Consider the following 10,980-nt stretch of genomic DNA (forward strand, 5'->3'; position numbering starts at 1 on the left):
TAATCTTATCATGTAGCTTCTGCAAAATATTCCCTGCAGTGTAGAATTGTTCAAAGTTGCACATGCTGTGTGTTGCTGAGTGAGGAAACTGGCTGCCGTGCACTGAGGTATATTGAGAGGAGAAAGAAACCCGGTGACCTGTTAATAGGCGCACTGTGCGTGGTCTCTCCTGGCTATGAGTCCCTGTATCAGTGATCAGCTGTATCCTTTTCAGACTAGACAGTGCTTAGATTTTACTGATTGTCGCAATGGTTTGGGAGATGAACAGTTTATAAATGCTTTTCAATAGCAAGTGACTCCTCTACATCACAACAGAAGCAGCTTTCGTCCTGTTCAGTTCCCTCTTCTCATTCATCAAACTGAACATAGATTACCTGCTAATTAAATCAAATACAGCACTCTAGCAAAACTGGCTTTTAAATCTAATACTATGAATAATAAAATTAAAACACATACTTAAGACTATTTTTAAATGTTGTTATCTAATATTTGTCAGTTATGCAATACTTTTGTATCTCTTTAGAAGCCCCGATTTTGAAAATGATGGGAAAATATTATTTCCACTTCTATTAGGTTAGATACTGTAGAACTATATTTTCTTGACATAATCAAAAAACTAGAAATCATGAACCACTGGATTTAAAATTAAAAAAAAAAAAAAAAAAAAAGTGAGGCTAGTACTTGGGCACACACCCTGAGATCATTCAAGAGATTTTCCAAAGAAGGCAAGAAATATCCACCTGTCCATCTGTTATTAGGACCTCAACTTTCTACTGGCTGGTTTTCTTACTGGTCTGATCAAAAATACAATGGTGTGTGTAAAGTGCTGTTAGCTTCACTACAGGAATATCTGCTGAGCAATAGCTAGACAAAATATCGCACAAAGAGACTTTTTTAGGACGGTGGCATAGATGGGAAAAAAACCTAACAATTTAAAAATATTAATGTCATAGTAAATAACTGGATAACTGGGATATTGTAGACTAAAAAAATGTTTATAAATAGATTTCATATTGCTGCATTTATTAAATTCTTCAAAAGTATCGTTCCCTGAATACAGAGAAAGAAAATAACTGAAGGATAGGATACATTTAAAACTCTGTTTATGTAAATATATGTATCCTATATGTAAATAGGATCACTACATAATTTGTGTATACAAATAAGTCACGTAATACATGACAGTATTCTGTGAAGGTAGCAGCTACAACTGTTGTGGAAAAAGGACCAAAAAACTGTAAATAAACAGGAAAAGCAGCCTGTTGCTGTGTGATATCAGTACAAAAACAGTTTACAAGTTTCTATGTCTATCTATATATATTTCCTTACCAAATTACAAGGATCTCATAGTTTAAAGGGTCCGATTTTTTTAATATGAAAAAGGTAATCCTAGTTTCTTTGGGGAGACAGCACAACACAATGTGAATAATAACATTTCATGACATACTATTGGAGAGTAAATTTAGCATTTTTAAGGAACCACAGTTTTTTCTTGTTTTGCTTATTTCAATGTTGCATCATAGATTGTTTTCTGAATGTTTTTCATAAAATAATGTGGGGCATTTTTAACATTTTTAATAATAGTGTGCTGAATTTGGATAGTTTCATTTGCAATTTAAGTAATGCTTTGTTCTGATGAGATCTCTGGAGGTGGTTTTGACATTTAAAAGTGATGTGAAGAGATTCAAAGTGATTAAAGCTGTCAAATGTTACTCTAATTGTGTGACTGCAATCTTTTCAGCCTCTTTCAATGAGTGTATACATTATACACGCTGCACAGCACTTCTGTTTAGATTGAGGTTTTTTATTAATGCCATCCTGATTGACAGAAATTATTGCAAGATCACAAGTGGAACTAAATTAGTTTGCCACTGCATTCAAGCAACATGCATAGCCATGAACTTTTAAGATGCAGTTATCTACTCAGCCCTTCTTCCTTTCCCCCCCGAAAAAACAATGTTATGGTAGTGACAGATGATATCTTTCACATTCATATTGTCATACTAGTTCATAGGAATAAAAAAGTTTTGCCCATATTAGAATATTTTTAACTTTCAGTTTGTATTCAAAATGCTACTTGACAGGTCATTTATTTTAAATATGGTTTCTAGCTAAGAAAAGTATCAGATATATTCTAATTAATTATGAACAAGTCAGATTTTCATGACTGATATTTTATTAATATCTTGCTATGTATTCATGGAAGCTGTAATACTTATTGATACCTTCTTGTCTATTAAAAATAAGGAAGCTTCAAAACCACTTTGATACCCTTAGATATTCATGTCTTAGCAACTGGAGTATTCCAATTATTTAAGAATATTTGGATATGCAGTGAGGTTTTTTTAAGGTAATTAGGTTCAAATGCAGTACTGCCTTCACAGATTTGTCTTTCTATACTAGTAGGAATAAAGGGTAAAAATTAAATCTTTCATGAATTTTTTTGATCTTGCAGAATACTTAGTGATGGTGGTGTGGTTTAAAAACCTCTGTGTCACAACTGTTCAAACAGCTGGAATGAAATGCACTGTGTGTGCTTATGACAAAATGGCTGGCAACATGCAGAAAACGTGCATGGCTGCAACCATTACCAGGAGTTTGTTGTATAATATTAAATGCAATGACAGTTGTGTTTCTGAGGATTCTTTAGACAATGAATGAAGGGTCTGCTGGCCTCCACATTTCAAGTGACCACACAAATACCGGAAATCTTGAAGCTCCTATCTCACATATCCTGATTAGTCATGCTGCCAAAAGAGTTAAGCAAACATGTAGGCTGAAAAAGAAATCAAAATGAACCTTGTTACTGATGATGACAGCAGCAATTACTATGACAAGATTATCTCAACTGAAAATATAGTAGTGAGGACATCACACTACAGAGAAAAGTTTTTAATGGGCTCCAAACTCTAGATCAAACACTCTTACTGCTAGGAAATGACAATATTTGTTAATACTACAATTTGAAAGAAGAAATAAAGTAAAAAATCTGAGAAAAGTAAAATCTGGGTACAACTCCTGCAGAAATAGGTTTCAAGGAAGCAAAGACACATAACATACAGATATTCAGTTTTATTTATGAATATTTAGAGGATGGTGGAGTGCATGTCAAATGAACATCTCATTCATGCTTATCTTGTAGGTAGGATGAACACAGTGAACAGGTGTAGGGGCTATCACCTCTTTCATTTTCTGACTATTTTTTATTGTTTAAAAAAGACCCAGAGAAATATTTATGTAGCATGCGTCTCAGTATCACTACGCTATGAGACAAATAATGCTTTAAAAATTGCATAACAACTGCTACAAAGAGATAGGAGATAATTCTCTGAAGGAATTCTTCCCCCCTTGTGTTGTCCATTTAGATTTGCTTGCAGCTTTTTCCTGCTCAGTGGCTCATTGTTATCTGGGCTACAGAGAATAGAAGAATTAACATGTGAAATGTTAATTGTCATAGCAGTAAATTGTTATATTCCTTACTCATTGGTGGTGATTTTTTTTCAGGCTATTTTAGTGCCATATTCTGCATTGAGGGAATTATTTATGTCATTGATACCTTTGGAATGTTGTGCACTTTTCAGTTTTGTTGCAGTCTCTTGACAACATTGTTAAGAATTAATTATAATTCGCAATTATAATGGTTAACAATAAAGCTCAAGTTTCGATGGCTTTAGTGTCTGATGAGGGTAAGTAATAGACTTGGGTGAATAATTCATGGTGAATAATTTATTCAGTGAATTTGCCAAATAATATCTGCAAATAATTCTTTAGATTGTTTGTAAGCAGTTCATTGTCAGTATTCCCACATTTGAAATCTGAGCTCATTAGGATGGACACATGGTCTTTATGGTGTTTTCCTGCTCTCTGATAGTAATTCTAAAACAGAGTATTTTAATTTACAGAACTGATAATTTGCTTTGTATAAAATGTTTCCCAGTATTTTCTTTAAATTGAGCAATAAAGCTAAAGTGCCTTTAGCAATAAGGCTAAAGTGCCTTTACATTAAAGAATAAATTAGAAGTATTTAGATAAGTAATTTCTAAATTAGTTATTTTCAAATTCAGGTTTAATTATTAAAGAATTACCGTGGTTTTAAAAGCACAACTCACTCTTTCTCCGAGTTAGCATTACTTTAAAGTAGAAGATGCATCTGGTTTTGGCTGCCTATAATTGTGGTGTGTGGAGAAGTCTGAAAATGTTCAAAATTCAGCATTCTGCTGACAGGTTTGATTTTGCTGTAAGGCAGAAAACACATGGGCTCAGTAAACTAACATGATTCAGCTAAGCTTAACTAAACTGTGTCCTTGATCAATGATTTAATTACCTCCTCATTCAGCTGCCTGTTATGGTGACCATGCTCCCACATGATTTCACTCACCTTGCTGGGTAAATTCCTTGTGTTACCACTGTAAATGTTAATTTATCTTTGTCGCTTAGGCTGCAGTACTGCCACTGCTTTACTCCCTCCAAGCTGGCTTTTGGAACCAGCAAGTTTGCAGCTGCTGGAAGCTGTGCTGAAATGAGGCTGCACACAACTCTTCTGAGGAAGAAGCCACCTCACTGTTTCATAGCAGGAGCTTATGTTCTGAAAAGAGAGCAAGCGAGAGTGAAAGATTTTCCCTCAGTTTTGCCTCCCAGTTCTCTGTTAAATGAACATAAATCCACAGAGGAGTTTTATGTAACTCCACAGTTACAGAGCATGCTGTTATCAAGCACATAAAAATGTAGGAAGAACCACACTGAGTCAGACCAAAGGTTCCACCTTACTGAATATTCTATCCTAAACAGCAACCAATTGCAGATGTTCAGGGAGGAATACAGAAAATTGATGAGTACAGAAGACTTGATCCTTACCTGTATGTAGATTTCATAAAAGCCAGTAGACTGTTTGTGCCATCTGAGGGGAATTCATGCCAAAGCTCTTTGCATTCCAAGACTGCTTTTATATTAGTGGCTCCTCAGAGTTTGAATGGGAAAAAATAGAAAGATGTAAAAATCAAATAAATTTTCACGCAATATGAATGTATAGGGAATGAAGATTCTCTATTATGAACTATAGAATACTCTCCTTTAGTTGGAGCAAACAAATCAATACATTATCCCTGTAATATCTGGAAAGTTTTGGGGAAGGCAAGATAAAACCACAGTGATGACTATGAAATCCTACTGCAGGCTATATGTATAGAAAAAATGGAAAAAATAAATCCTAAAAGAAGAATGAAATGTTCAGTTGTATCTAAATAACTTTTCCCAGATATGTGTGTACTTTATGTCTTTAAATATGCACAAGTATTTATTTGGAGGTGAAATCTCTGGACATGGAATAAATTTAGGAGGTTTGGCTAAAGTAGAATCAGTGTGCTTAGTCTTTGGACAGGATACCTTTGAAAGGGCACTATCTCAGCTCTTTTACTCAACACCTCACACACCAAAATTGCCATTCTGAGATAAAAGTCTGACAAAAAAGGTCATTGTTCAACTGAGGCTTGAGAACTTTAAAAGTTCAATCCTTGTCAATCATTGAAAGATTTTCAGATCTTGGCATTGTCCATCACGCAATGGCATAACAGTCCAGATATCATGCTTTTCCCAAAGTACAGAAGATCCATCAAATAAAATGCTGCTTTTGGTTGAATTTGGAGTCTGACTAAAAGGAAAAAATGAAAAAAAAAAAACAAGGAAGAAAAAACCCAGCAAGTTCTGAATACTTTAGAACATAATGCCTTAGAGAAATGAGAAAGGAAAAATGGGACAATGACCAATGAATTCCTTTTAATCTATCCTCAATTATGTAGGAAATTTGATTTTTTTCTAACAGGGATTTAACATAAGGCCCTGTGTCACTTGCTGCACAGATGGCTGTGAAAATGTGAAGTCTATTCATTTGAAGTAAAAACATGTCCTCATACCAATAATACAGATGATGACAAGAGAAACATTTGTTACATATTAAACTGCACTTTCCTAGAAATGTTTTGTTTAGCTATTACAAATACCTAGTAAAGCACGTACATTTCAGATTAGCAGATTGTACTGTTTGGGATACGTAATTTGAAAAAGAGGCGAAACAGGGACTTTCAAAATGAGATCACTAATACATTTAAAATTAGATAGAGAATACATTGATATATAAAATTTTATGGAAAATCAATCTATGAAAAGGCAGTGCTCATGTAGAAGGAAACAGAGGAGTCCTGCACCTCTGTTTGAGTAAAGGGAGAGCCCACCAGGGCTCTTGAGGATTCGGAGTTCTTGTCTTGAACTCCCGGCCCACGACGCTCTTTTTCTTTCCCCATGATGAGGTACTGGGAAGGCACAGCCTTCCCAAATTACCCACCGCATATTCCCCCTTGAACCTGTCATTTTACCCCAAAGTTCAGAGGTTCAGGCTTGTACAGACCCTTTTCCAGGAGCCAACCTGCCTGGGCTCTGCAGCAAACCTGCTGCCCAAAGTCAGCAGAGCCATTCAGACCCATTCCAAAGACCCAAACACCCACACCCTCACCCATCAAATTGTTTGTAATGATATTAGCACACATCTCCCCTATCAAAATGAACATATTTTCCAATAGGTGACAATTTTAAAGTTTTATCCTGTTTCAAAATTAAAATTATACTGTCTGGAATTGTTGCATTTTGGGAGTTCTCTTAGGGACCTTGTGGCTCTTATTGCAATGAACCACTTATTTGCAAAACCTCTGAGGAGAAATCTTCTTATACTTTTAATTAGAAGCTGACATCTGGGAGAAATGAACTGCTCCCAAATTTACTTCAATGTTTATGATATATTTTTAATATAAATCATCCCCTGTAACTCAGAACTATCAACATACATGATCCAAATCAATGCTGTTTTACCTAGACTTTTAACTTGACCCTTGAATTTGCTTTGCCTCCCTGCACTGGCCACCTGCTAGCCAAGGTGCCCTTTGTCACCTGTGCCCTGCTCCAGCTCCTGCAGGGCGCTTTGCAGGACTGTGCTCTCCTGTCTGCTCTGGGGGTGGCTGGGGATGCTGTTCTGTCTCACAGTCCTCCTCATTTTCCAGTCACAGAAGAAGGATCTGAACAGGAAAATCGGGGTGATAGTTAGGAGTAGGAAGACACGGGTTTCTCAAAATCTCTTTTAGAATAGGTATTTCAAGGTACTCTTGCTATCAGAGCACTGGAGACCTTAGGCTGTCTCTTTTTAAGAGAAGGGATTGTAGACTGTCCTCATCATGAAAGGAGTGTGAATGGCCTGTAAAAAGCAAAGATTTCCTCTGTGTGCCCTAGGGCAGTAGTAAGGCTCAGGAAGGTTCCACATTGAATGTAGTTTTTGTCTTTATTCAGTAAATGAAAAGCAGTCCACCAGCACGGGATGCATGCAGGTACAAAGCCGGGCACTTAGGTAGTCAAGAGTCAATGCTTCAGTATAAAGTAGTTTAGCAGCTGCTACAAATATTGTATAGAGCAATTTTAGAATAGTGGGAAAGAAAACTTGGTAAAGGAATATCTTATTCAGGGCTCTCTACAGCAAATAACTGTAAAAAGTTTTTCAGACACACATTTCACAGAACAGACCTTGCTTCCCGATAGCAAGCCCACTCTGCAGGCTTGGAATCCTGGTGTGCTATTTTGGTATGCTGGAAATATACACTCCAAAGTATATAGTAATACTACAAGAGAGGGGAATAAGAGTAGGCTGAAAGGCTGGAGGAGGAGAATGAGTCTGTGGAAAGATAATATTTAACACTTATGGGTAGCATTTCATTTTCCTTGTACTTCACAAACATTGACTGATTAATAATCTCACAGCAATACCCTGAGTCAGGTAGTACATTTCCTTCCTATTATTATTCCCAGTTGGTGGTGCTACGAAATGTATAGAACTAGATGGGGATGGAGGGGATACATCAAGAGCTGTCTGAATTCTCAGTAGTATCCTAGAGAATTCTTCCTTATTATTTTGATTTAAGCAAATTTTAGCTTTTGAAATCAGAGCCCATAGAGTGCCTCATTAGCAACATTTTGCTGGCAGTGCTTCCTTTTTTTTTCATTTCCAATTATAAGGCAACAAGTGAGTTCTTTCTTTGTGTACGACAGCAATGCCAGTCATTCGTTTTTGCAATATATTTGTTGTTTCTGTTAGTGGAGGGAGAGGAAAGAGGCACTGAGTACTGGCAGTGAGTGGTATGCTCTCAGCAGCTGTCACTGCTGTCAATTACTTGGTTTTCATTTATAAAAGGCAATATGGGATCTTTAGCTTTTACAGTACCCAAGAAAGGCTGGTTGGTGATTATTGATTTCATTTAGTCCAGGGGAGCTGCTCGCACACAGACTACAGTGAGTTGTGTGCTTCCTGCTGCTAGCTCTCTTGCCACTTACTGTTTTCAATTATTTATAAAATCCAAGGCACATCTCAGAGCAGCTCAGCACAGCCTCTGAGACAGTGCTATTATTGTGATAGTGCTCCATCCATGTGCCTACCATTTCTGTAACAGGAATTGACAGGAGCAAATTGCCCTAATGAGGACTGATGCACTATGAAGGGTGGACAGTAGAACTGTGCAAGTTCTGGTTTAACCATCACAAACTGCAAGTGCCATGGTTCCTCACTTACCAAAGTCACCAACACTGGCTATCAGCAATTTGCTGTGCTCTTCTGCAAGTGGCTCCATCCATTTTGCGTTTTCTCGACCCTCTCTGAGTGCCTTGTGTGAATATAAGCAGGTCTGTTTTGTGATATAAGCAGGTCTGTTTTCTTCAGTGACAGAGAAAATTCTAAAAATGTTCAGGAAAGTAAAAGAACTGTTTTGTTCAGACAAAAAAAATCCATGTAAAATTGTCAGTAAGGTTTCCAGAAGAAGCTTGATTTCAGGCAGGTATTGAGAAAAGAAAAAATTTCAAAAAGAGCTTTAAGGGGAAAGAGAACCAAGAAGGCATTCTTGGTCATATTTGTTTCTCATTTTTTTTTCCTTGGCAATGAAAGCTATGAAAGAATGAGGAGCTGAACTCCTTGCTATTTTTACCCTCAGTTCTGTGAGCTAAAAGGGGGCATTGAGGTGGTAATTGAAGCAGGACAAAAGATCAACAGATCTTGAAGAAATGCCTGTTATTCCAGAAAATAAAATAGGATAACTGAAATTCTGTAGGAATTTTTATTACTCTGAAAGAACCTAAGATGTCCTAGTTATCTTCAAAGCTACCAAAACAGAAAAGGAGTTAATTGCCTTTGTGCAATGACGAGTAAGCAGAATATAAAAGGTCTGATCAAAAAAAAAAAAAAAAAGGACAGGGGTTAGTTAAGATTTGTTGACTGGCAAAGAGACAGAAGTCTAAAGTTTCTTTTAAGGAATTTCCAAATATATCACTATTTTACTCATATTGGTAAACTACATGCCCAAACATGTTTCAAGAAATACAGTATATAACTCAAAGTGTGGAGACACTATTAATTTGTTTTTGTATAAGGACCCAAAATAATTCTGTACAGAATAGAATATTCATATTGCTAACAATCACAGAATATAGGGTAGTGGCATTTAGAACTCATAACTTGGAAAATTGGGCACAATATAGTAAGTGTAGATTGTTACTTTCAAGAAGCTGACAAAATGCTTCTCATTTAGTGCTATTACTGAACCTTTTTAGAGTACTTTAGAGTACACAGAAGTCACTTATTTTGTGTTTTTAGCTTTCTCTAAATTGTGTTCCTAACTTCATAGTTCCTTATTTGATCCCCAGAAAATGGGGGTAGAGTAAAACCCTGATATATAATCAGTACATAGATTATACACTATACTTGATATATAATTTTTTAGGTTTATGTTTCAGATAACTTGCTCATTAAGTAGTTTTTTGCTTTCTTTTTGTCTTAGTATGCCCCTATCAGAAGCAATGTAGTTTTAACTATATTTCCATGAAAATTGCTGAAAAAATACTTCTAAGATTTACTTTGAAAGCATATTTACAAGTTTAGTGTCACTTCTGAAAGGAATTTTTTACCTTCATAACTTATACAACTGGCAAAGGAAGCAACTACATAAAACAGTGTGCAAGAAAGAATATATATTTATGGTAAACTTTATAAAGTAGACTCTCAGTGCAGTCCCAAGTGCTTTTAGAGGTTTCTTTTCCTAAAGGGGGCAAATTTTTCAGCAATAGTTTTCTTTTAGAGTCAGCCATTGATGGTGTAGTTCATACCATCTTCCCAGGATGCTGATACTAGAGGCAAGGATCTAGGTTCACTTTCCAGGCCCTGGTACATAAGATTAAGTGGCATAAGACGCCCAAATATGTAAAGGAATGTGTTCCACATTTTCAAGGCCTATGTACACTGTAAGAAAAGGAACCAAGATACTAGAAAGCCACATTGGAATGAACACAAGTTTCATCATTCATATCAGTGGAAGAGATAATCAGCTTATATTAAAACAAACAAAAACCCTATAACAACAGCCTTTTGCTTAAATGTAATAAATGTTTCCAATTGTCAGCACTTGTTCATCCAACAAGCTATTATATCAAATACCATGTGCACTGTAAAAATATAATGCAAGGAGAAATACTGGAAAGTTGCAGTGTGTAAATGACACTGTGAAGAATAAAGATGCAATTCTAGGCTTTATTCCAAAGAAAGTGCTGCTTGGAGGTGGCTTCTGTCACTTGTCTGAAGATTTGCCTGAGTAAGCAGGGCCAAACAGAGCAGGAAACCTGACCAGGAGGATCATTTTTTAGGGTCAAGGCTTCTTGTAACACAGTCTTCTCTTTTGCACAGGTAGATCTTATTTTCATTCTTTGTCTTAATTTTCATAGGCTGAATAAAATTGATAGAACCAATTTCATGACAGATTTAATGTTTCCCCTACATACTTAAAACAAGAAGGCAAACTGTAAATGTGCTGGAACTGTAAGAGAAATGTTTATCAGAATACTCATCATGACAACATTATACACTTCTAGATGTGATTTTTTTTTAAACCTTATTTTTCTTATTGTATT

At 36.0% G+C, this 10,980-nt stretch overlaps 1 long non-coding RNA gene across 1 annotated transcript; it reads right to left on the minus strand.

Moving 5' to 3' along the window:
- Window positions 1-1,870: 1,870 nt before the first annotated feature.
- Window positions 1,871-5,536, minus strand: LOC140684641 (uncharacterized). Its single transcript, XR_012057227.1, has 3 exons — window positions 4,855-5,536; window positions 4,379-4,585; window positions 1,871-3,411 (listed from the first exon to the last, which is right to left on the minus strand). It is a non-coding gene; the product is annotated as an uncharacterized lncRNA (long non-coding RNA).
- Window positions 5,537-10,980: the final 5,444 nt, after the last annotated feature.

Source organism: Taeniopygia guttata, chromosome 8 (genome assembly GCF_048771995.1).
Source record: "Taeniopygia guttata chromosome 8, bTaeGut7.mat, whole genome shotgun sequence".
Lineage (NCBI taxonomy): Eukaryota > Metazoa > Chordata > Aves > Passeriformes > Estrildidae > Taeniopygia > Taeniopygia guttata.